Genomic DNA, 24,816 nt, shown 5'->3' with positions numbered 1-24,816 from the left:
CAGGCTAAAGTTGGCTTGCAGGTGATTGCTAGGTGAAGGGGAGGTCCAGTGTGGGGAAAGCCTGGGCATCCCAGCTCCCCAAACATCTGAGGGTGGCAACCGTCACCCTCTCAGCCAGGGCAGTACTGGAGACTGGGGAGCTAGACACCACGTGGATCAGTCACTGACCATGCCATAAGTAATAGCAGTAGGACAGATTCAAGAAAACATTGGAAGGCACTTTATGGGTCATCAGTCACAGAAGGCAGCTGGCTGAGTGGAGTACTTGCACCACTGCACAGGCACGAGCCACAATGACAAGGCAGGAAGGTTCTGTTTCCCTTCATCTTCTGCCCTAGCCCCCTTCAACCCACCTCCCCCTTCCATGTCCCAGGAGAGCAGGTCAATGAAAGTATCTGTTTTATGCATTGCACACTGGGATTCCAGAGGAGGTCCTCAAGGTTGGCACTCTCGGGTGTCTGGTGATGGTGCTCATCTCTGAAAGGCAAGTGTAAATAATAGTGGCTTTTTAGAAGTGCATTGCTGATGACCATCATGTTCATGGAATCCATTCTATGCCTGGAGATGTAGACATGCGCCTTGTGCTGGGGTTTTCTGATAGAAATATACTTGCCATCCACCAGCCATAGCATGTGTGGGAAGGTTGCAGTCAGGTAAAAATCTAGCATATTTCAACTTTGGGTGGCTGGGTTGGAAAGGAGCTAACTGTATTCTCCCCCACGGTTTATGGTGACCCCCAGAAACTGTCATAGTACCTTGAAGGCCAGGGTCGAGGTGATGTTGAAGGTCTGGGCAGTGACTTGTTGAAAGGATCCCGAGGACAGTGCAGCCAGGGCTATGCTGATCCGCCTGGAGATGAAGGTTGCATGGCTCCTGCGTGTGGTGATGGTGAGACTGTTGTGCGGCACGTAGCATTGGTGCGGTAGTGTGTCTGGGTCCAGATGGTAGCACTGCATACATGCCCCCCATAAAAGGCCCAGGAAGTTGCAGCAGGGTCGGTAGGTTCGGGATGGCCTCATAGACAGCTGCCATCAGGCTTGGACTGGGGCTAAGGATGGGGCACCATCTTGTTGCAGCTGATGGGGACAGTGCTGCAGCATGAATGTGCTGTTGCTCATCATTGGTGTATGTCTGGTTGCCCCTTCTCTGCCAAGCAGCCCTCCCTCACCCTCTTCCACCTACAGTTGTCCTTCCCCCTCCCTAGCTTAATCCCAGCCATCCCTCTCCCTCCCTAGGATACCCTCTCTGCTTCCCTGCTCTGACTATCGGTGGTTCCCCTTCCCCCCCTTAGCTGTCTACCTCAGCTGTCCTTAACCTCTGCTATGTCCACCTACATACTAACCCAACTCCCATTCCCATCTGTACCCTACATCTAGCTCTATCTAGTCTGCTGGGTTCCCGAATTGCTGTCTCTCGCTTTCTGTCTCACTGACTCAGACACCTCTCTCTCACTCACTTGATACTTCTCTGTTGCCCCCATGTGGCTCCTATGCATGGACTGGGGGGCTGTGTACTCATTGGTGCCCTTCATTCTGCGCCGTGGTGGTAGGGAGAAGTCAGGTGTTAGGCGTGGGCTGAGCACACCTGCTAGATCAGGCCCTGCAGACATGATAGGTGTGTGGATGTCTATCCCCAGGTGTTTTGAGCATTACTCTGGGGCTGAGGGATGACATAGGCACCCAGACTCCTGGAGTAAGGTAGCAGTGCATGTGTCCATGTGTGGAAGCTGAGACACCGAGGGCACTTTACCAGTGACAATTTATGTGCTTAGGGAACTTTAACTATGAACGCCTAAGCACTGACTGTGTTCAGTCACCTACAGTGTTCGGTGGGAGGTTTTGGGCATCACTGTGGAGCCAAAAGTGACAGGTGCCTAAACTGAGCACCTAATTCCTTCTGAGCATCCAGCCCCAGATGTTAATCTGCAGTCATTAAGTGACTTACTGACGGCAGTGACAGGACTGGTCTTTCTGATGTTGGCTTTTGTGAGTAAAGCGATATGTTTCTTGCTGGGTTCAGTTCATCATTTTTTATCGTACCATCTGGCCTCTGGTGCAATGGTTTTGTCCGCTTCATATTACCGACTTTTACACCTCAGGGAAAATGACTGATTTTTACATGGGTTTTAATATTAAAAAAGACCACTATGATAATTTAGTCTGATCTCCTGCCTAATACAGGCCATAGAATTTCACCCAGTAACTTCTGTACGAGTCCTCATAACTTCTGGATAAATCTTTTAGAAAGACATTCAGTCTGGATTTAAAACGTCGAGTGATGGAGAGTGCACTACAAGGCTTAGTAAGTTGTCACAATTGTTAATTGCCCTCACCGTTAAACCTTTGTTCCTTATTTCCAGTTTGAATATGTCTGCAGTTTGGCGGCTACTTGATCTTTGTCTGCTTGAGTAAATATCTCTCTCCTATCAAAAATCTTTGCCCTAAGTAGCTTCTTATAGATCATGATCAAGTCACATCTTACCCTTTGATCATCTTAATTGCCTGAACTTCTTAAGTCTCTCACCATAGGGCATTTTTTCAGACTTCAAATAATTTTTATGGCTCTTTTTTCTTTTTTGGACCTGTTCGAATTGTCAGTATCCTTTTCCACTGAACTTTACTGGAATCTGTTACCTTTTGACCAAACACAAATACGATTGTCGAGGGCCTTGAGGATTCCCCTCTTCAGGGTATTTTCAAACAGAAGAAACTTATTAGGACATATAAAGACATGTTTGGATGTTTAAATGAGAACTTTAACTTACATTTATGTAGGTTTCCCACTAGGGTTGCCAACTTTCTAATCACACAAAACCGAACACCTCTGCCCCGCCCCTTCTCCAAGGCCCCTCTCATGCCCCCCCCTTCTCTCCTGCCCACTCGCTCCATCAACCTCCCTCCATCACTCACTCTTCCCCACCCTCACTCACTTTCACTGGGCTGGGGCAGTGGTGCAGGAGGGGATTCCTGGCTGGGGCAGGGGTTGGAGTGCAGGGGCAGGGGTGAGGGCTCCAGCTGGGGATGGGGCCAAGGATGAGGGGTTTGGGGCACAGAAGGGAACTCCGGGCTGGGGCAGGGGGTTGTGGTGCGGAAGGGGGTTCAGGGTCCCATCGGCGCTTACTGCAGCTCTGAGGAAGCGGCCGCCAGGTCCCTGTGGCCTCTAGAAGCATGGGCAGCCAGGGACGCTCTGCACGCTGTCTTTGTGCCTGCAGGCTCTGCCCCCTCGCAACTCCCATTGGTCACATTATCCGGCCAATGGGAGCTGTGGAGCTGGCACTCAGGGCAGGAACAACACGTGGAGCCTCCCAGTCCCTGGCTGCCCCAGAACCTAGGGGCTGCAGGGACCTGGCAGCCACTTCCAGGAGCCACATGGAGCTAGGGCAGGTAATCAGACTTTTAATGGCCCAGTCGGTGGTGTCGACTGGAGCCGCCAGGGTCACTTTTCGACCGGGCATTTGGTCAAAAATCGGATGCCTGACAACCTTATTTCCCACTAGTTTCTGCTTTGGTCCTGTGTATGAGTCTGTGACAGAGAACTGAGAGCCAGTTGCTGACCCCACACTCTGATCACTTAAGCAGTAATTAGCTCCACCAGGAAAGACCTGGTGGAGGAGGAGAGTACTTAATTGCCTAAGAAGACTGGGGATTAATGAGTTGATGAGCTAATTATCTCATCAGCTGGGGAGGCTAATTAAAAGCACAGGAAGGAAGTGTTGGGGCTAGCTAATAGAGCCCATTGGAGACTGAGTCTCTGGTTGGAGAGACTTTTCCTGGAGAAATGGCTGAAGGACACGGTAGTTAGCAGTGCTGCACAGTGACTGTGATGGGGACTTGGTGGTGCTAATATTAATAAAATACTGAGTCTCTGTATGGTCCCTGATTTTTAACAAGACTGAGTGAACACACTGAGATTTGATGTGATTTGGGACTGATGGGAGCAAATCAGTTATACACTTCCCCCCTCACCCCCCCCACCCCGAATTAGATGTGCACAGAGAAAAAACATTTACTGCTGTCACTTCATTAATTGCTACTGTTACCTCTGATCAATTTCTATCTGACTGAGGAAGTTTCTGTTGCTATATCTGAAGCCTTTAGGCGATGTACATTTTAGAAACAACTTTGCCTAGATTTCATATATTTGAAGCATCTTTACCATAAAGCATGAAGTCACTGTTAACTATGACCTTCATGAATATAGTGCCAAATACTGTTATGAGTTCTCAGTTGAGCCTATAGTCACTCTGAATTTACCCAGGGGTAAGTGAGAGCAGAATTTAGCCAATGGTGTTACAGGTGATTGTATGCTGCATTCTACGGTCATAATGAACTATAGTTGTACAGGCTAAAACGGTAGTATTTTAATCACAGCAAGACTGTATTACTTGAAGCACATTGCAGGAATAGGATAATTTTTAATCTAACTCCAGTAGATTGCAACTGGGCAAAATACCGCCTGTTGAGTTTTCAAAAACATTTGCAAATGTGGAAATATTTTACAAAATTCTATAAAATTTCTATTACATTTTGGGCAATATTTTTTGCTCTGTTTGCAAAAAAACCAAAACAAAACAATTGAAAAAGCCATTTCTACTCAAAGTCACACTTGAGAAATTTAAGAGTTAGAGATTATGATGGTGAGAGTTACTGCCTGACAAATGTCATATGGAGTAGAAGTGAGCCTCGGGCTGGAAGCTAGGAGATCTTGAGTTTTGTCCCATCACTGGTGTTGATTTGCTTTAATAATACTTTCTACTCATATTGAATTTTATAAACATTTAACTATGTCTTCCAATACTTCTGTGAATTAATCAAATATTATTGCCCCACTTTTAATGACAAGTAAATTAGCTTTTAATTTAACATTCAGAGCAAGTCAGAAGCAGGATTGGAATATAGGTTTTCTGACTCCCAGACTCTTGTTAATCCACTAGATTATAGTCACCATCATGCAAATCAAACTTTCAGTGTCTCAGTTTTCAGATCTGTAAACATCTAGTATCAACTTCATTTGAAAAAAAGAAAAAACAAATTTAAAAAAGTCCTTAGCTGCATATTGCCATTAGCAGTAAATGATTACCAACTGTATTAACACAAAAGGTTTATGAAATGTCTGAGTTTAGCATATGTCCCAATGTGCAGCATATCTTCAAGTCTCTGGGCTCTGAGTGCTGAAACTGTTGTTTGAGTTGCTTGGACGCGGTGTCTATGTAATACCTGATTTGAACACTAATTGTATTGTTTTCAATTTTTAAAAAATCATCTTTGATTAACATGGATTTTGAGGTTATCTTAAGTGCTGAAGCACCAGACATCCGCATAGTGATGACAGGTCTTTGGCCAAACGTGCAATCTATCTTCTAATACTTGCCATGATTTGAAATATAAAAGGTTGTTGGTTTATTTAAAAGAAAAAAATCTTAATGTTTAAATATTGCAGTGATTGATGCAGTTTAGTAAGAGATGACATTTCCCAGTCTGAATGTCCTCTTACCCACTATCTGGAAGAGCTTTTTCCTGCTTTTAAATACAGCATAAAAAGAAGCAGAAGGAGGCCTTGAAGTATAGTTATGTAGGTTCATCCTCCTAATAACAGGGCATTTGCAACAGCAGTCACTCTGTATCTGCAGTGCACACCTGCTGGCTTTCATTTAATTTTTACCTGCAGAGAAGTGGAAGAAAAGCAGGTGACTGGCCAAGATGCTCAGCTGGAGTGAAGCATACATTGCCTGTTGAGCTGGCCTTGGTGCAGGGTCAGATCCTGCTGGCTGGGTGGAGGGGGCAGGTGTGCTGCAGAGGCCCAGGGAACAGACAGCCAATTGGAAACCCTGAAAAAGATCCCAGTTTTGAAAGAAATGGAGAAAAAAACCATCAGGAAAAGGGCATAGTTGTCCGTATTTTAAAATACTTTCCTGGCCCAGTTCTGCAAAGAAGCCATGGCTCTGGGAACTGCTGGGTCATGTGCACTTCCTTGGGAAGGTAGGTGCTTCAACCCCAACAAGGAAGGGGAAGAAGTCGAGACTCCCATGTGCCTCTGTGAATCTGCTTTGCTCCGGTCCCTTCTGCAATCCTTGCCCCCTGAGCACTCTGCTTCCTCTACTCTAGTAAAACAACTAAGGACCCCTGCTGAGTCAAGTGTTGCCAGCTGTCCTCATGGAGAGGAGACACTAGTTTTCCTTCTACTTGCTTGGAGAGGAGCTATACAACTGGGACACAGGGGAGACGCTGTCTCTGGAAGATGAGGCTCCTGGTATGGGAATCGTAGGACTCGCTTGAACCCCCAGCCCCGAAAAGTCTTCTGGTCCCTTTCTGCTTGTGTTAGTTTAGTTTCTTACTGTAAACACCATCCCTTGGAGTAAAGACCTTTGTGACTGCAACTTGTCTTTCTAAACCAGAGGTGGGCAATCTGCGGCCCCCGGGCCACATCCGGGCCACGGGACTGTCCTGCCCAGCCCTTGTGCTCTCGGCTGGGGAGGCTAGTCCCCGGCCCCTCCCCCACTGTCCCCTCTTCCCCCGCAGCCTCAGCTTGTCGCGCTGCTAGCGCTCTGGGTGGCGGGGCTGTGAGAGCTGCTGGCCTGTCCCGGTGCTCTAGACTACGCAGCAGCATGGCTGGCTCTGGCTGGGTGGCACAGTTGCCCGTCCTGGTGCTCTGAGCGGCATGGTAAGGGGGTGAGGAGTGGCGGGGGTGGGGTTTTGAATAGGGGCAGGGGCTTGCCCACAAGCTTGAGTATCTTAAACATCAGTTTTCAATAATCCATATAAAAAGCATTAACAAGACAAGTAATAGTTAAGAAGAAAACATAAAGCTAAAAAGCCAATGCGTCCACTAAACAATGATATAGATCTCAGCCACCTGATGTTGATCTTTACCAAAAAATGAATTAACCTTAAATTGATTTATAAAATAATTACCGCTGTGATGCAACCGCAGTTATGTGACAAATTACAACTAGAAATAAGCCTTTGATAAAATTCCTTGCTATAGTTACAGGGTTTGCTCACTAAAAGGGATAAGATAACTAAAAGAAGACAGACTTGAAATATGAAGTGTTTAAATGCTGTCCTTCCTGTTCTCTTACTTTGCAAGTTGTTCAGTTTCACAAAATATTAACTGTCATGGGATTATTTTCCACTCTTTGATGAAGAAGCACCATTCTTGAACAACTTGACTCATCCCCATGCAGTGGTAGATAAAATCTCTGTCACTCTTTTTTATAGTATGTATGATTTATGAAGATAATTTACAAACTATTTCCTATCACCAATGATCTGATTTGTGCAACTAGCTACAGCAAAGCTGCCTTATAGGTAGGATTACTACTAGAAAATACATGGACAATGCCTCCACATTCAACATTTGGTGGCACAGAAGATACAGATATTAATATAGTACAAAATGTGGTGAATGTTTTTTTTAATTTTTGCAAGGATGGAAAAAGAAGTGGAAGAAAGAGGTGCTTAGGCGGAGTCATTGAGGTGCACGACATTCAAGAGGGCCTGTGACAGGGGGTACTTGGCCCTTTGTGGCTGCCTGCTGGAGGTCCTACTAAACCACTGCCCCAGGAAGGAGCAGTGAATAAGGGTCCTCCAGGCCTGCTTAGGGGAAGCAGCCAATCACAGCCCAACAGGCTAAAATAAAAGGTGCTGCAGGGCCCTACCAGGTCAGTTCTTGGCTGGGACCAGAGGGTGAAGAAGGGTGCTTCTCGTTGGCCAAAGGTGCTCATCTGGTTGTATTACAGAACCTGGGAGAGAGAGGACCTGAGAACTCTAATCCTAAGGTAATGGGTGAAGGTCAAGGGACCCGGTGGGAAGAGGCACAGGGAATGCAGCAGCAACTAATTAAAGGGAGTAGTAGGTAGCTGCTGTGCATAGGGCCCCTGGGTTGGAACTTGGAGTAAAGGGTGGGCCTGGATTCCCCCACTGGAAAAGTGGCATAAGTCCCAAAAAGGGGACAAGGCTTGTTTAGAAGCCTGAGCAAAGGGCTAGATTTAAAGGGTCCAGAGACAGGGCTGAAGTCCCTGGTGAGGGCAGACAGTTTGGCCAATTCTTTGCTATCCTGGAAGTGGATCCATTTTTGATTGTGCAACTTGGCTGGAGGGTTGAGCTACTGAAGACTCCCTCCCCTAGCAAGGTTGGCACGGGGTGCCAGGAGCGGGGTGGGGTGGAAGATTGCACTACCACACCTAGCAACTAGGAGGCACTCAAGAGGTGAGTGCCCTGTCACAGGGCCACTCAGCAAACATAAGCTTAGATGTGATATTAAGTATCTTGATCAGTAAGTTGCACTGTATAACACAGATGATGAGCTGGTTGTTATGAATGTGATGTGTAAAAGGCACAGGTCTGAGTGTATTATGGGGTTTTGGCCAAGACATAGAGTGAGAAGTGCACCGGGTAGGGACATATGAGGAATGTGGTATTCTGTGGGCCAAATTCTCATCTGCTACACAGGTGCAACCCCAGTGGAGTATATGGGACTGCATTGGTGTCCCTCAGAAGAGTACTTAGCTCTGTATATGTGCACGTCTGACATCACTTGTGGCCTGGGATGAACGGGGAATGCCCAGTTTTACATTACATTCTCTTCTATTTATTAATTTAGTTAGTTACTGTAGGCTAGGATGCTGAATGCCATAGGATGTGCAATATTTAGTCAGAGTTTCTTGGGATCTTTGTTTCTAAATAAACAACTCATATAAAACAAGGAGAAAGGAAAAACTCCTTTTTGTAAGGGGGAATAGAAAAAATAGGGAAGGCGCATTAGGAAAAATACTCCTTTGATAGTGAGATCGTTTCAGTGTTTGGGAGAGTTTTACATAATCCATTAGGAACTTGGAAGAGAAGAAAAGGGGAAATGAAAGGGAAATGGGCTGTTGATCTATTAACCATGTGCTCATGCTTCCTATTTCAGCCACTCTATGGCCTCTGGTTGTGGTTACTATTGTTGGGCAGAGACTCAGCTGTGCTGGCAGCCACTTCAAAAAAATGAAACCTGAAGTTGACCCAGCTGCTGACCCTGGCATTTAGGAAGGTTAATTCTACTTCTACACAAACAGGGGTAGTCTAGTGGACTTCGCAAAACCTGCCTGCATACCTGAGTTCTAATCCTGGCTTTAGCACCAATTAACTTGTGGTCTTGAACCTTCAATTCTCCTACCCAAAAGGGGAGCATAAGGGTTAATTTGTGAATGCTTTGGATGTAAGTAATACATATTAATAATGGAGCTCATGAGGAGTAGGAAAACAAGTGGAGGCAGTTTGCTAAGGGTTTAAGGCCTGCCTCTGGAAGTGATGTCCATGGTCTGGTTGGACTGACAAAGTGTGTGGTGTTCTAGCAGCTTCTGTACATTAAGGCAACATGGGAGTAGACATCCAGAGCATCGGAGACCCTGACAGAGCCATCCCATACCATAGGCTTGTTTTTGGCTGCACCATCAACCCTCGGAAGGGGTGGGACTGGGAAACCCTGTCCTCCGACGGAGTAGCAATAGATAAGGCTGTTCTTCAGGGAGCTCAGGCAGGTAAAGATGAGTGAGAGAGTTCAGCCTCTTTCCAGAGCCTTTCTTTCAGGGAGGAAGGGTGCTGCAGTGCTTAAAACTTTGTTTGGGATTCGGGAAACCCCCAGTCAGTTCCCTGCTCCATGACATATTATTTGTGTAAACCTTGGGCAAGTCAGTGATTTCAATGGGAGATACATACTAAGCCCCAGAGCCTCAAAGGTTTTTAGGAAGCTATCTCTATGCCTCAGTTCCCCATCTGTAAAATACTGACATTACCTATTTGGTAGGGGTATGGTGAGGATCAATACAGTAAAGATTACAAGGTGCTCAGACACCCCAGTAATATGGGACCATATAAGTACCCAGGGTAGATAGCCTATTTGGCTGTGACTTTATTTTTTATTTTTTAATATGCAAGTCAAAAAGTGTAGCACACCACTCCAAAGTGATAAATGAGAGACCTGCATGAACATGTGCAGAAACAGTGGTAGGGATTGAGCAGGGGAAACCCACATTCGTATTACAAAACAAGAGATTATCTGAGCTTTTCTAGCCAGGATATAGGTGGGAGATATTTACATAAACTGAGTTGTCTATTGCTACACTCATACTGTAGTAAAGAGATGGTGGAGGAGACCTGCAGCTCATCTCTATTAGGCTATCTCTTCCTAATCATATCCTTTGGCATCCCCAAATAAACACACACCGCAAATGCACCCATGCTCTTAACTCCATTCCCTCCTGCATGCAACCCAACAGGAGAGGCAGAAGCTCCCTGAGAATGTGGGGGTAGAGGGACAGAATGGGGAGTGAGCGGAGATACTGAGACTTGGAAGGGGGTAGCTGGATCCGTGCTGGAAAGGAGGGTCCTGGGTGTTCTCACCTGCTCCTTGTCCCTGTGGAGGCTGCTCTAGCTCCTATTTGTCCTGCTCTCGCCTTCGCAGCCCCTTCCCTGGGCATGTGTGAATTGCAGGTGTGGAACCCCCGCACAGTATTTCCACTGCGGAGGAGCTAGCCCTCCCTGGCCTATCAGTTCTGCCGCTCATGCAACCCAGCCCATACCATTCACAACTCAATCTCCGCACACCCTCATAGCTCGCCTCAACTCAACCTTTACCTGTTCAACTCATATCCACTGGGCAATAGGCCTGGCTGCCACGATATTAATGTAATGCTCGTGGGCAAGCAGGGCTGAGGTCATACACAGGTCATATACTTGCTAAGTATCTAAGGAATATGTGAAGAGACTCTGGACAGTGCAAGACGATACTACGAAGTTTATGAAGGAAGTGTAACCAGCCCATCTTGGCTGGAGAAATTGAGAGATTTTGGGTGTGGAAAATGGAAGTTAATTCTAGTAAAATTCCAAAAACCATGAAAGAAGTCAGTTGATGGTTGCAGGATCCAACATGGGGAACATCCTTCACTGGGAAAGTGAAGGCATCTTAAAAAAAAAAATAGAAGAAAGGGGAATTTGATAGTAATTAGTAAGGAGAAATCTATAGCCAGCAGAGTAAAGGACTGTAAGGGACCGCAAGAGGACTTCTAATCTAGTCCCCTGCATTTGTATTATTTAGACCATCCCTGACAGGTGCTTGTCTAACCTGCTTTTTAAAATCTCCAGTGATGGAGATTCCACAACCACTCTAGGCAATTTATTCCAGAATGCTGTTTGCTTGCTTTTTTTTTTTTTTGCAACAGTGTTACACTATTGACTCATATTTAGCTTGTGGTCCACTATGACCCCTAAATCCCTTTCTGCAGTACTCCTTCCTAGGCAGACATTTCCCATTTTGTATGTGTATAACTGATTGTTTTCTCCTAAGTGGAGTACTTTGCATTTGTCTTTATTAATGTTCATCCTATTTACCTCAGACCATTTCTCCAGTTTGTCCAGATCATTTTGAATTTTAATCCTATCCTCCAAAGCACTTGCAACCCCTCCCAGCTTGGTATCATCTGCAAATGTTATAAGTGTACTCTCTATGCCATTATCTAAATCATAGATGAAGATATTGCACAGAACTGGACCCAGAACTGATCCCTGTGGGACCCCACTTGATATGCCCTTCCAGCTTGATGTGAACGATTAATAACTACTCTCTGTGAATGGTTTTCCAACCAGTTGTGCATCCACCTTATAGTAGCTCCATCTAGGTTGTATTTCATTAGTTTGTTTATGAGACACTCATGCGAGACAGGTTTCAGAGTAACAGCCGTGTTAGTCTGTATTCGCAAAAAGAAAAGGAGTACTTGTGGCACCTTAGAGACTAACCAATTTATTTGAGCATGAGCTTTCGTGAGCTACAGCTCACTTCATCGGATGCATACCGTGGAAACTGCAGCAGACATTATATACGCACAGAGATCATGAAACAATACCTCCTCCCAGGGGTGGGAGGAGGTATTGTTTCATGATCTCTGTGCGTATATAATGTCTGCTGCAGTTTCCACGGTATGCATCCGATGAAGTGAGCTGTAGCTCACGAAAGCTCATGCTCAAATAAATTGGTTAGTCTCTAAGGTGCCACAAGTACTCCTTTTCTTCATGCGAGACAGTATCAAAAGATTTATTAAAGTCAAGATATACCACATCTACTGCTTCTCTCCCATCCACAAAGCTTGTCAAAGAAAGCAATGAGGTTGGTTTGACAGGATTTGTTCTTTACAAATTCATGGTGATTTTTACTTATCACCTTATTATCTTCTAGGTTAGGGGTTCTCAAACTTCATTGCACCGTGACCCCCTTCTGACAACAAAAACTACTACATGACCACAGGAGATTGAAGCCTGAGTCCACCTGAGCCCCACTGCCCCAGGTCAGGGGGCCAACGCACAAGCCCCACTGCCCCTGACCAGGGGGCCAAATTCGAAGCCCAAAGGCTTCAGCCCCATGCAGTGGGCCTGTAACCTGAGCCCTGCCACCAGGTAGTGGAGCTTGGGCTTCAGCCCCAGGCCCCAGCACGTCTATGCCAGCCCTGGTGACCCCATTAAAATGTGGTAGTGACCCACAGCTTGAGAACCCCTGTTCTAAGTTGTTTGCAAATTGATTGCTTAATTATTTGCTCCACTATCTTTCCAGTACTGAAGTAAAGCTGAGTAGTCTGTAATTCCCCGGGTTGCCCTTATTTCCCTTTTTACAGATTGGCACTACGTTGCCCTTTTCTAGTCCTCTGGAATCTCACCCATCTGCCATGACTTTTCAAAGATAATTGCTAATGGTTCAGATATCTCCTCAGTCAGTTCCCTGAATATTCTAGGATGTATTTCATCAGGCCCTGGTGACTTGAAGACATATAACTCGTCTAAGTAATTTTTAACTTTGTCCTTTCCCTGTTTTAACCTCTGATCCTACCTCATTTTCACCGGCATTCATTAAGCTAGACAATTGCTACTAAATTTCTTTGGTGAAAACTGAAACAAAAATGTAATTTAGCACTTCTGCCATTTCCACATTTTGGGTTATTGTTTTTCTCCCCTCATTTAGTAACGGGCCATCTCTGTCTTTGGTCTTCCTTTTGCTTCTAATGTACTTGCAGAATGTTTTCTTGTTACCCTTTATGACTCTAGCTAGTTTAATTTCATTTTGCGCTGTGGCCTTTCTAATTTTGTCCCTACATACATGTGTTATTTGTTTATATTCATCCTTTGTAATTTGACCCAGTTTCCACTTTTTGTAAGGCTTTCTTTTTTGTTTTGAGTTTCAGATCATTGAAGATCTCCTGGTGTTCAGCTTATTAATGATAAGGAAGGTTCAGACAGGAAATGAGGAGTAATCTTTTAACAGTGAGAGTAACTAACCGTTGGAACAACTGTTCAAGGGTTGTGGTGGATTCTCCATCTCTGGATGTCTTAAAATCAAGATGGAATGTTTTTCCAAAAGCTATGCTTTAGGAATTATTTTGGGGAAGTTCTATGGCCTGTGTTATACAGGAGGTCTGACCACATGATTACAATAGTCCCTTCTGGTCTTGGAATCTATTATCTTTTATATTCCTCAACTGGATAAGAATTGTGATAACATTATTGTGTGCAGGTAGAGGTAAGTTTTTTTGTTTGTTTGTTTTTTTATACTATTTCAGCACGTTCCCACACGACATCTCAGCAAACTAGTGAGTAGCTGAGGGTTCTATGGAGAATGGCTTTAAATAATTTATCTTCATAGATGTACTTTGCAATGTACTTTGGCCATGAAGCCTGGAATAGTTTAATCAAACCAGATATAATTGAAAGGCCTTGCTTGTGTATTTGTTTATGACCTCTGGTTCAATACATGGCTACAATGTAATTTGTTTAATATTAATGGGCACATAGTCTTATCAGAGAGGCCAAAGACTAGGGATGGAGATTAGAACTACATTTTCACCCGTAGAGGTGGTGTATTCAGGTCAGGTCTGAGGTTTATTGGTGGGATTACATGGGGAAACTTGTTCTGCTATTGCCTGTGCTTTGGAGAGGGAGAAAATGCCAGTTTCTAAAGTTACCAGTTAGAGAGTGGTGAACTAGCTTAGGTACAGTAAGCGTAAAATCTAAAGTTACCAGTTAGAGAGTGGTGAACTAGCTTAGGTACAGTAAGCGTAAAATCTTTGTACATCTTTGGAACTACACTGAGTCTGATCTTTACTGCAGTCAGGGGAAGTTTTTAGTTAATTTTTCCTCTGTCCCTCATTTGTTGTTATACTTTTGGCCATCCCTTTATACTGAGTGTGTACAGCATTTCAAAGAAGCCAAAGTCTTGTGTGCTATGGGAACTTCCTAGGTGCACTGTTCACTCTGGATGTTCTAGTTAGCAGACAAAATTCCATAGTGCAACCATCACACCCATTACTTCTAACATGATTGGCTTCTGCTGGGAAGAGGGCTGAGCACCTTCCACTGAAAAGTTTTGTGGGTGAATTGGAGCTATGCGGATTGAATCACACAAATTAGAATTAGAAAAGGATTATTAAATTTTCTAGTCCATCCCCCTTCAGGACAGTCCCATCTGTATCTTCCCTCCCCCTCATGAAAAGTGGTATGTATGAAAGGAGAGCTATCCATAAAATGTAGGGCTAGAAGGGACCTCAAGATGTCCTGTGCAGAGGAAGGACCAAATAAACCTAGACCATCTCTGACAGGTGTTTGTCTAACCTTTCTCTTACACCTCCAATGATGGCGATTCCACATCCTTCCTTGGAAGCCTATTCCAGTGGCTCAACTGTCCGCAAAGATTTTAGGAAAGACTTTCTAACTAACCTAAATGTCCCTTGCTGCAGATTAAGCCCATTACTTTTTGTCCCATCTTCAGCAGACATGGAGAACAACTGATTATCCTCTTTATAACAGCTCTTCATGTATTTGAAGACTATCATGTCCCTTCATCCCCAGTCTTCTTTTATCAAGACAGAACATGCCCAGTTTTCTTTTTGTTTTTAAAATTTTCCTCAGAGGTCAGGTTTGCTAAACCTTTTATCATTTTTGTTATTCTCCTTGGACTCTCTCCAGTTTGTCCACATCTTTCCTACAGTGTGGCACCCAGAATTGGACACAGTACTCCAGCTGAGGCCTCACCAGTTCCAAGTAAGGTGGGACAACTACTTCCTGTGTCTTACATACAACAATCCTGTTAACACACCCGGGAATATTAGTGTTTTTTTGCAATTTCATCACATGTTGACTCATTCAATTTGCCATCCACGATAACCCCCGGATCCTTTTCAGCAGTACTGCCACCAGTTTTGTGATGGTAATACAGCTGAAAAAGATCTGGGGGTTACAGTGGATCACAAATTTGAATATGAGCCAACAATGTGGTGATAACCAATTACACACAAGTTACTCATGGGGAAGTTTGGCACAGGACCTGCACCTCATAAAAGAACTCCTGAGGCAGTAAGGAGGCAAGGAGATACCTGTTGGTTCCCAAACTTCCCATGAATGCTGCAGTTGCCAGGGTGAAGAAGGAAGCCTGTGTCCAGCAAAGGCAGAGTGCCAGTGGGGAGGGCATTGAGGGAAGTGTTGTCTTAAGTTCAGATGACCTGGATTAACATTCCATTGCTTGGATGCTTATGTAAACCAGAACCCTCAAGAGTTTCAGAGTTTATCCCTTTCTGCAGTTTATCTGGACCCATTTCTGAGCACCAAATTTCCTTTGTACAACTGACTTTTTTTTTAAAGGATTTAAAATGAAGGAACACGATAAGACAGCTCCAGATGTGAGCCATGGAAAGGTTGGATGTTGGAGATAGAACAGAGATCCAAAACATGGCACCACGGAAGCTGCTTCCCTATTTTAGATATTTTTCCTTTCTGAAATACCTATGGTAAGTGACTTTTAAGCAGCTGGAGTCCAATGGCTTGAGGTTCTAAAGCACACCTCAATTTGTTTTAACTTGTTCTTTGGGATGTCTATGGAGATTAGTCTGTGTACAAATGTGTGTGTTTTAATAAAGAGGATCTTGACATCTTAACTGATTGGCAGTTGTGCTTTATGACTATGAATGGGGGCAGGGGGAGTGGAGAGGCCTGCAGTGACTGTCCTTGTCTATTACTTCTACATCTTTTTGTATCAGAGGATCATAACATTGAAATCTGTCTCTCTGCTCACTTCATATGAGAGTGGTGCTCAGTGAGGTAAACTGTAGAAAGCATTTGATTTTTTTTTAACAAACTGAAGGATTCATCAATGAAATCATTGATATTCCCTTCAGTAGAAGAATCCATTTGTGTTGGCAATCTTTGTGGATAGGTTAAAAATGAGAAGATTTGGGGAGATGAGGGGCGCGAGAGGGTGTTTTTTTTTCCTTTACAATTTCTAAGAGAAATTAATTTGTCAACTTGCTTTGGAGCCCATTGACACCATGTTTTTGATTTATTCAGGGAAATCTGTTAACAGCCACTAAAGAAATTAATATTTTTCCGGCCATTATAACAGGTGGCTGCATAATGCAGTGTCATTAATATTCTCCCAGCTTTTGAGCATTATAGACTTAAAGTATGGGTTGATCCATCATTTGGCTTTCAACAGGGTTGAAATTCACCCCTGTGCAAAGGATCAGCCCTAGGCTTAGGAGTCATTTAAGGCCTCAATCTAGTGAGATTTCAAGTAGTTTGTGGTAGGCATTGTACTTACTCGCTCTGCACAGGTGGCAAACTTCACTCTGGGAAATAAGCAGACACAGACCCAGGAAACTGTATTCTTGGTTTAGTTCACTGACAAGTATGTTATAGTAGGTTTCAGAGTAACAGCCGTGTTAGTCTGTATTCGCAAAAAGAAAAGGAGTACTTGTGGCACCTTAGAAACTAACCAATTTATTTGCGCATGAGCTTTCGTGCATCCGAGGAAGTGAGCTGTAGCTCACGAAAGCTCATGCTCAAATAAATTGGTTAGTCTCTAAGGTGCCACAAGTACTCCTTTTCTTTATGTTATAGTATTTTATTGACCCGCTGCCTCATTCAGTACACAGGTTGACTTTTTTTCCAGAGTGAATCCTTGTTGGATGCATTGCGGAAAGAAGTAGGGGTGGGGATTCAAGAGGGGTTTGAAAGAGGACATAGTGTCAGGGAGGCTATTCCAGGTGTAAGAAGCAGCACAGGGAGGCTTTGCAACCCAAAGACCCCAAGAAGGAAAGTGAGGCCCTTCTTCCATGTTCCACATCAATACAGAAAATTAAGATCAAAGGGGCTCTTTATCCTTAAACTCAAAGGGAGGTTTCTCTGGTGCATTTGAAGACAGCAATTTACTTTGCTTTTCAATTAAATTTAATTAGCTATTGTTGAAACTTAAGCATTCTGTCTGACTATAAGCAAGCAAATGAGTCTAAACCTCTTCTTGCCTTGTCTGATGACTACTGGTGTGGCTTTGGTTTAGCAAACTGAAGAGCCTACACACATCAAATTGCCACTTGTTTTCAAGCCAGACTCAAGTGTAGTTAGATAAAAGAAACACCAAGAGGAACTAATTCCTTAGGTGACTGCAGACAAATCCAGGCAGGCCTCTGATTCAAGCTGTGTAGCGCCTGCTTCTCCAGCCCAATCAGAAATTTCAGGTTTCTGTAACCAGTGCAGGGTGCACCGTTGATAGAGGCGTATTCTGCGGCACTTCATATAATGTGGTAATAAACAAAGAAGTACCTCATTAGATCCCACAAGTGGTTGCTGTAGGTGTTTTGCTTTCAGGATTTTTGCACTAGACAGCAGAAACAAACAAATGGTTGTGCTGTCTCTTTACAGGCCATAACTTGAAAAAACAGACTGCATGAAAGCAATTACCGGTGGCTTCATTCACTAGTAGAGGAAAAGTATCTGATATTTAGGAATTAAAAATATATTGCCTGGTTCTCACCACACTGCTTTTGCTTTTTTTTTTCAGCTTCCTTGGCTACAACGTGACAAAATTGGGTTGACCCATAAATATTTGTGTGCAGAGCAAATAAGTTTGGTTAGTTGCAGTTTTCCCAAGGATTCCTGCAGAATGGAAAAGGGAGCCAACTGAGAGGGAGATTCTTGGGTTTTCCCTTTACCTTTCGGAGGGTCCCCAAACTCTTAGCCTAAGAGGAAAACCTGTAGGCAAGACTGACTGTCTTCATGGCCTGATGTATGTTGTCTGTTTGACTTGTGACACCCAGTAATACTGTATGCCATGAGCAAATGTAAAATAATCCACAGTAAATGAGTAAATAATCCACAACAAATGCAGCTAGCTGGAAAATTTCTTCCATGATGCCTTCTAAGCAAAAATGAAACTCAAATTTTGTGAGTACCTCAACCCATTTTGTTACCAGCTGTAGCAAAAAAAGAATTTTGCAATTTTTGTTTCACTTTGTGTTTCTAGAAAAACTGGGTAGAAGACAGTCATGGCAAATTTATTCCTAACTTGGAATTATCCAGCAGTAATTACTTTGAATTTTTTTTAATTAAAGGCCTTAAGTAAAGGAAATTTGAGATGCAGCGTTTTGTTGTGACTGGGAAAACAAATCACATGATGCTGTTTTCCATTCACTAATTGAATTCTTCCAAGGAAGTATCTGATGTAAATGCTTATGGAAAGCAAACTTAAAATTCACTTTCAGCACATATTCAAGTGTATAAGCTTAAATTATAAGTGTATAAGCTTAAAGTGTATAAGCTTAAATTCACTTTCCACAAACGTTAATACCCGATTATACTGACTTAAATGGAAAGTAAATACAAAAGGGCAACAAATACCAGTCAAGCGAATTCAGACAAATATTGATGTACATCTATTTTTGAACTACTTAGCCAGTTCTCATCACAAATATGGGACACTGTAAATGGGAATAGGGAAGGAATAAATTTTCTCCTTTGCTCTGTTGGCTGTTGCCAATACTCAATCTGTCTTCCAATCTGTCTTCCAAAGTCTTTAAACCATGATCTGAGGACTTCAGTAACTCAACCAGAGATAAGGGATCTATTACAGGAGTGAGTGGGTAAGCTTCTGTGGCCTGCAATGTGCAGGAGGTCAGACTAGATCAGGGGTGGCCAACCTGAGCCTGAGAAGGAGCCAGAATTTACCAATGTACATTGCCAAAGAGTCAGAGTAATAGGTCAGCTGCCCCCCATTAGCTCCCCCACCCCGCTCCCAGTGCCTCCCACCCACCGTCAGCCCCACCCACCAGCGCCTTCCCCTCCCTCCCCACACCTCCCAATCAGCTGTTTTGTGGTGTAGAGGAGGCTTGGGGGGGAGGGAGAGGACCGAGGGCACGGCAGGCTCAGGGGAGGGGGTGGAAAGGGGTGGAGTGGGGGCAGGGCCTGTGGCAGAGCCAGGGGTTGAGCAGTGAACACCCCCCGGCACACTGGAAAGTTGGCGCCTTTAGCTCCAGCCCCGGAGTCGGTGCCTGGACAAGGAGCCGCATATTAACTTCTGAAGAGCCGCATGTGGCTCCGGAGCCACGGGTTGGCCACCCCTGTACTAGATAATCATGATGGTCCCTTCTGACCTTAAAGTTTGAGTCAAAGTACTATGCAGAGAGAGTTGTGGGGTTTTTTTGTTTTGTTTTGTTTTGTTTGGCTGTGCAGCAATTGAACTGCCAAGGAATATTTCTTTTGAATGCCTGAATTTCTCTCCAAATGTTTATATGATCTAGCAAGAGTAGGATGAACACTCATTCATCTTAAAATTATACACCTACCAATGACTGGAGGAATTGATGAGCCACTCCAGTTGGTTTGAACTGTCCATATGCTTGAGGAAGAACATTTAAAAGCATTCCAGTTTTCACATGCTTCAGCTGGCCCGTAAGACACATGAACCCCCATATGTATTTAATGCTAACTTTGGGTAGAAGAAAATCCAAATGTACTGTATGCTACCTGAGCTGAGTGTAACCTTTGAAGTCATTGTATAGCCCATGAAAAATCATAGAATCATAGGCCTGGAAGGGACCTTGAGAAGTAATCTTGTCCAGTCCCCTGCATTCATGGCAGGACTAAATATTATCTAGACTGGTGATTCTCAACTACGGCCCACTTGCAGCCCAATCAACACACAGCGGCAGCCCTGTGATATCCTAAGGGCCATACAGGTAGTATATATATTGTGTGTGGATGTAGCCCACATAACACACAGAGAGCTGCATTTGCGGGCCACAATGGTAAAAAGGTTGAGAATCACTGACATAGACTATCCCTGACAGGTGTTTGTTTAACCTGCCCTTAAAATCTCCAATGATAGAGATTCCACAACTTTCCTAGGCAATTTATTCCAGTGCTTAACTACCCCGACAGTTAGGAAGTTTTTCCTAATGTCCAACCTAAACAGCCCTTGCTGTAATTTAAGCCCATGGCTTCTTGGCCTATCCTCAAAGGCTAAGGAGAATAATTTTTCTCCCTCCTTCTTGTAACAACCATTTATGAACTTGAAAACTGTTATCATGTCTCCCCTCAGTCTTCTCTTCTCCAGACTAAACAAATCCAGTTTTTTCAATCTTCCCTCATAGGTCATGTTTTCTAGACCTTTAATCATTTTTGCTACTCTTCTCTGGACTTTCTCCAATTTGCCCACATCTTTCCTGAAATGTGGTGCCCAGAACTGGACACAATACTCCAGTTGAGGCCTAATCGGCAAGGAGTAGAGCAAAAGAATTACTTCTCGTGTCTTGCTTACAACACTCCTGCTAATACTTCCCAGAATGATTTTTTTGTGGGTGGGGTTTTTTTGTTTTTGTTTTTGGCAATAGTATGACACTGACTCATATCTAGCATGTGGTCCACTATGTCTCCCAGATTCCTTTCCGCAGTACTCCTTCCTAGGTAGTCATTTCCCACTGTGTATGTGTGCAACTGATTGTTCGTTCCTAAGTGGAGTTATTTGCATTTGTCCATACTGAATTTCATCCTATTTACTTCAGACCATTTCTCCAGTTTGTCCAGATCATTTTGAATTGTAATCCTATCCTCCAAAGCACTTGCAACCCCTCCCAGCTTGGTATCATCCACAAATTTTCTAAGTGTACTCTCTATGCCATTATCTAAATCATTGATGAAGATATTGAACAGAACTGATCCCTGCGGGACTCCACTCAATATGTTTTTCCAGTTTGATTGTGAACCACTGATAACTACGCTCTAGGAACGGTTTTCCAACCAGTTATGCACCCACCTTATAATATCTCCATCTGTCTCCTGCAGAAGGGGGATAAAATGAAGGGGATATTCTGGAAAAGCCCAAAACAGATCTCAATGAAGATTTTTATGTCCCTGCAGTGGATTATGGGCTACAAGTTGAAACTCTCCTGTGTGCTCAGTAATTGCTTTCTAATCTCTAGTTCTGGTGATGTCACAATATGATTCCTTTCATAGTTTCTATTTTCAGTGTCACTATTTTTATCACTTATACAGATTGCTTTTGTGCATAGGGCACACTTAGCAATCAACTCCAGCTACTCTTTCCTTCAGATATACAACTCAAAGGTCAATGACCAGATGGCTTCAAGATTAATTCCAGGCCTCACTTCTTATGAACTTTCTTCCTGGCTTTCACAAATCCCCTCATCTCTATGATATGAACCGAATTCTACCCTCTAATAGTTATGCTTCCTGTTGACCTCAATTATAATACCTAGGTCTTATACAGTGCTTTTCATCAGTAGATCTCAAAATGCTTCACAAAGGAAGTGTCCGTATAACAACAAATGGCTCACAAAGGAAATCAGTATAATTAGCCCCATTTTACTGATGGAGAAACAGGCACCAAGAGGGGAAATGATTTGCCCAGGATCACCCAGCAGGTCCGTGGCAAAGCTGGGAATAGAACCCAGTCTGCTGAATCCCAGTCCAATGCTCTGTTATCTAGGCAAGACCCTCCCAGTAGCAAGTATGTACTTGAAGGTAGAAATTGGTCCAGAGTTTAGGCAGGGACTGTCTTTTTGTGTTTGTACAGCTCTTAGCAAATGAGGTTCTTGTCCATGACTGGGGTGTGTAGGTGCTATGGTAATACAAATAACTGATGGAATAAAGTTTAAAATTTTAAAATTGGAAAAAAAGTGAATATTTTACAGGTATCTCTTGACATCCTATTAAATTTGGTTTTAGTCCTTATCACCTCTGATTAAATCCATACTAAGCTCATATTTAGCTTACTATGTACCACCACGCCCCAAATTTTTTTCAGGGTCACTGCTTCCCAGGATAGAGTCCTCCATCCTACAAGTATTCTTTGTTCCAAGATGTATATACACTTACACTGAGCTGTATTAAAACATAATACAGCACCTAGCTTGCCAAATGATCCAGATGGCTCTATCAGTCACCTGTCCTCTTCCTTATTTACCACTCCCTCAATGTTTGTGTTATCTGCAGACTTTATCAGTGGTGATTCTGTTTTCTTTCAAGTCATTGATTTTTAAAAGGAGCAAACTAGAGTAGGGCAAAGGACCAGTCCCTGCAGGACTCCACTAGAAGCACATCTGCTCCATGGTGATTTCCCATTTACAGTTGCATTTTGAGACCTATCAGTTAGCCAACTTCTAATCCATTTATTGTGTACTATGTTAATTTTATATCATTTTGTTTAATCAAAATGTCATCAGGCATTTGCCTTGTTATCAAACAGAAGTCTGTCTATCACATCAACACTATTACCTTTATCAACCAAACTTGTAATCTCATTAAAAAAAATAAAGTTAGTTTGACTGTATCTGTTTTCCATAAACCCATGATGATTGGCATTAATTATATTAATGCTCTATTGAGTCCCATGTCAGTCTGTAATGGAGCCCAGGCAAGATAATGGAATGACTGGCAAGTGTAAATTACTGGGTCACCCCATTTACCCTTTTAAATATTGGCACAACATTAGCTTTCTTCCGGTTTCCTGAAATGAAACTAGTGTTCCAAGAGTTATTGAAATGAGCATTGTCTGTCAATCCACAGCCAGCTCTCTTAAAACTCTTGGATACAAGCTCTCTGGGTCTGCTGACTTACAAAAGGCTAACTTTAGTAGCTGCTGGTTCACGTCCTCCTGCGATATTAGTGAAATAGAAAGTGTTATGTTTTGACTACATCTGGGGTATTTTCCCAAATAGAGAATAGAAATATTTATTGAAAACTTGATGCCTCATCTGCACTATTGATAATTTTACCATTTCCATCTTGTGATGGACCAATAGCATTGTTATGATTCTTTTTGTTCTGAATATACTTTAAAAAACCTCTTCTCTGTTCTTAACTCTGCTGTCCCTAGATTTCTCTTTCCCTTTGCTTCCCTTATACATTTTCTACAATTCCTAGCTTCTGATTTAATATTCATTACTATCAACTTTCTGTTTCTTCCACTTGTTCTATATGATTTTATTTATCAATTATAGCTGCCTTCAATTCCTTTCTAAACCAGGTCAGTTTTTTAACCAATAGGACCTTCTTCCTTGACTGTGGGATGGTGGTGGCTTTTTGGGCTTCTAGTAAAGTGTTCTTAAACAATACCCAATTATTTACATTCTTCTGATTAAATTCTTCCTTCCACTGATTTGACTCATCATTGTTTTCAGCTTTGTGAAATTAGTCCTTTTAAAAGAGGTGTGTGTGTGTGTATTTGTGTACACACACAAATTGTTTCTCTCTTCTTCGTGTTATCAGACTACAGATTAAGGGTTTTAAGAATAAGATTTTATTCACGCAAAATGCCCTTTCACTTCCTTGGGATTCTAGCCTAAGTGTGGATTTGAGAGTTGGGCCTTAATTTGGTGGTGTTTATAATATGGTATCAACAGGAGTCTGAGGGCATGACTGATAAATCAAGTACTTTCCCAATATGTACAGTACCACTGAGTACAATACCTAAGGAAACGCAACTACTTGTTGACATTCTGTGCACTGCATAGCACAGAAAGCACAAAGGGTAATGAAAGATTATTGTAGCCTGAGTTGACTTTGGGTAATCTCCAGATGTTTAGACTATAGAATAAAACAATATTTTATAAAAATGACCTTATAATATACTATGTTTAATCTACTGATGCCACAAATCATGTTTGATTTGATATACACAGTTGCATTAGGCCTGGTCAAAATTTTCCATCACAACTTTTTTTTGATAAAGTGGAGTTTCAACACCAAAGTTTTTCACCAAAAAGTCTTTCTGCAGGATATTGACTTTACTGGTTTTTGGTGTGTTGAAAAGTTTTTGGTTTTCAAATGAGATCTGAAAAGTTTAAATTCAGACGTACTGACGCAGTGTCTCTTGGGAGTTGTAGTTCATGTGCCCCATGTCTCTCTTACATTTTGGGTTCCCCAGTTGGACTACGTCTTCCTTGTTGCATTATGGCCACGGACATCTATGATGCACTGCAGTGGCTCAGCCAGAGGGGGAACTATTATGCACCCTGGAGATGTAGTATGGCCAGGGAGCCTGGTCTACAGAGGAAAATGGCAACATGGGGTACCCAAATTACAACTTCCATGAGCCAGCACCATAGCATTTCCAAATGATCATTTTCAGTTTTCAGCCAACTCCTGGGTTTGGGGCCAAAAAGTTTTGGTTTTAGATTATTTGCCAACAGTCAAAATTGTCCATGGAAAATTTCAACAGATTAAATTTTCAGCAGAAAAAAACCCTCCCTTTTCTGACCAGCTGTAGTCTCAACTACGGCCCACTTGCAGCCCAATCAACACACAGCGGCGGCCCTGTGACATCCTCAGGGCCATACAGGTAGTATATATATTGTGCATGAAGTCTTGTGACATAAAAACACTTGTTTTTCTAAAAGAGAAACATCAAATCAGTTCATGATTACTTTGCTTTACCTGTTAGATATGTAAGTAAACCTGGCTAGAAAATGCAAAACCATTCAATAGTAATTATGGAATGTATTTACAAAAA

General features: G+C 43.1%; 1 protein-coding gene across 1 annotated transcript in view; it reads right to left on the bottom strand.

Annotated features, from left to right (window-relative positions):
• Positions 1 to 24,816, bottom strand: part of LOC311519306 (uncharacterized protein) — a 146,203-nt gene that overhangs the window by 31,438 nt on the left and 89,949 nt on the right. The window lies entirely within an intron of this gene.

Source organism: Lepidochelys olivacea (genome assembly GCF_965140295.1).
Source record: "Lepidochelys olivacea isolate rLepOli2 genome assembly, chromosome: 4".
Classification (NCBI taxonomy): domain Eukaryota; kingdom Metazoa; phylum Chordata; order Testudines; family Cheloniidae; genus Lepidochelys; species Lepidochelys olivacea.
The sequence above is the reverse complement of the archived record's forward strand: the minus strand, read 5'-3'. Positions and strand labels throughout refer to the sequence as shown.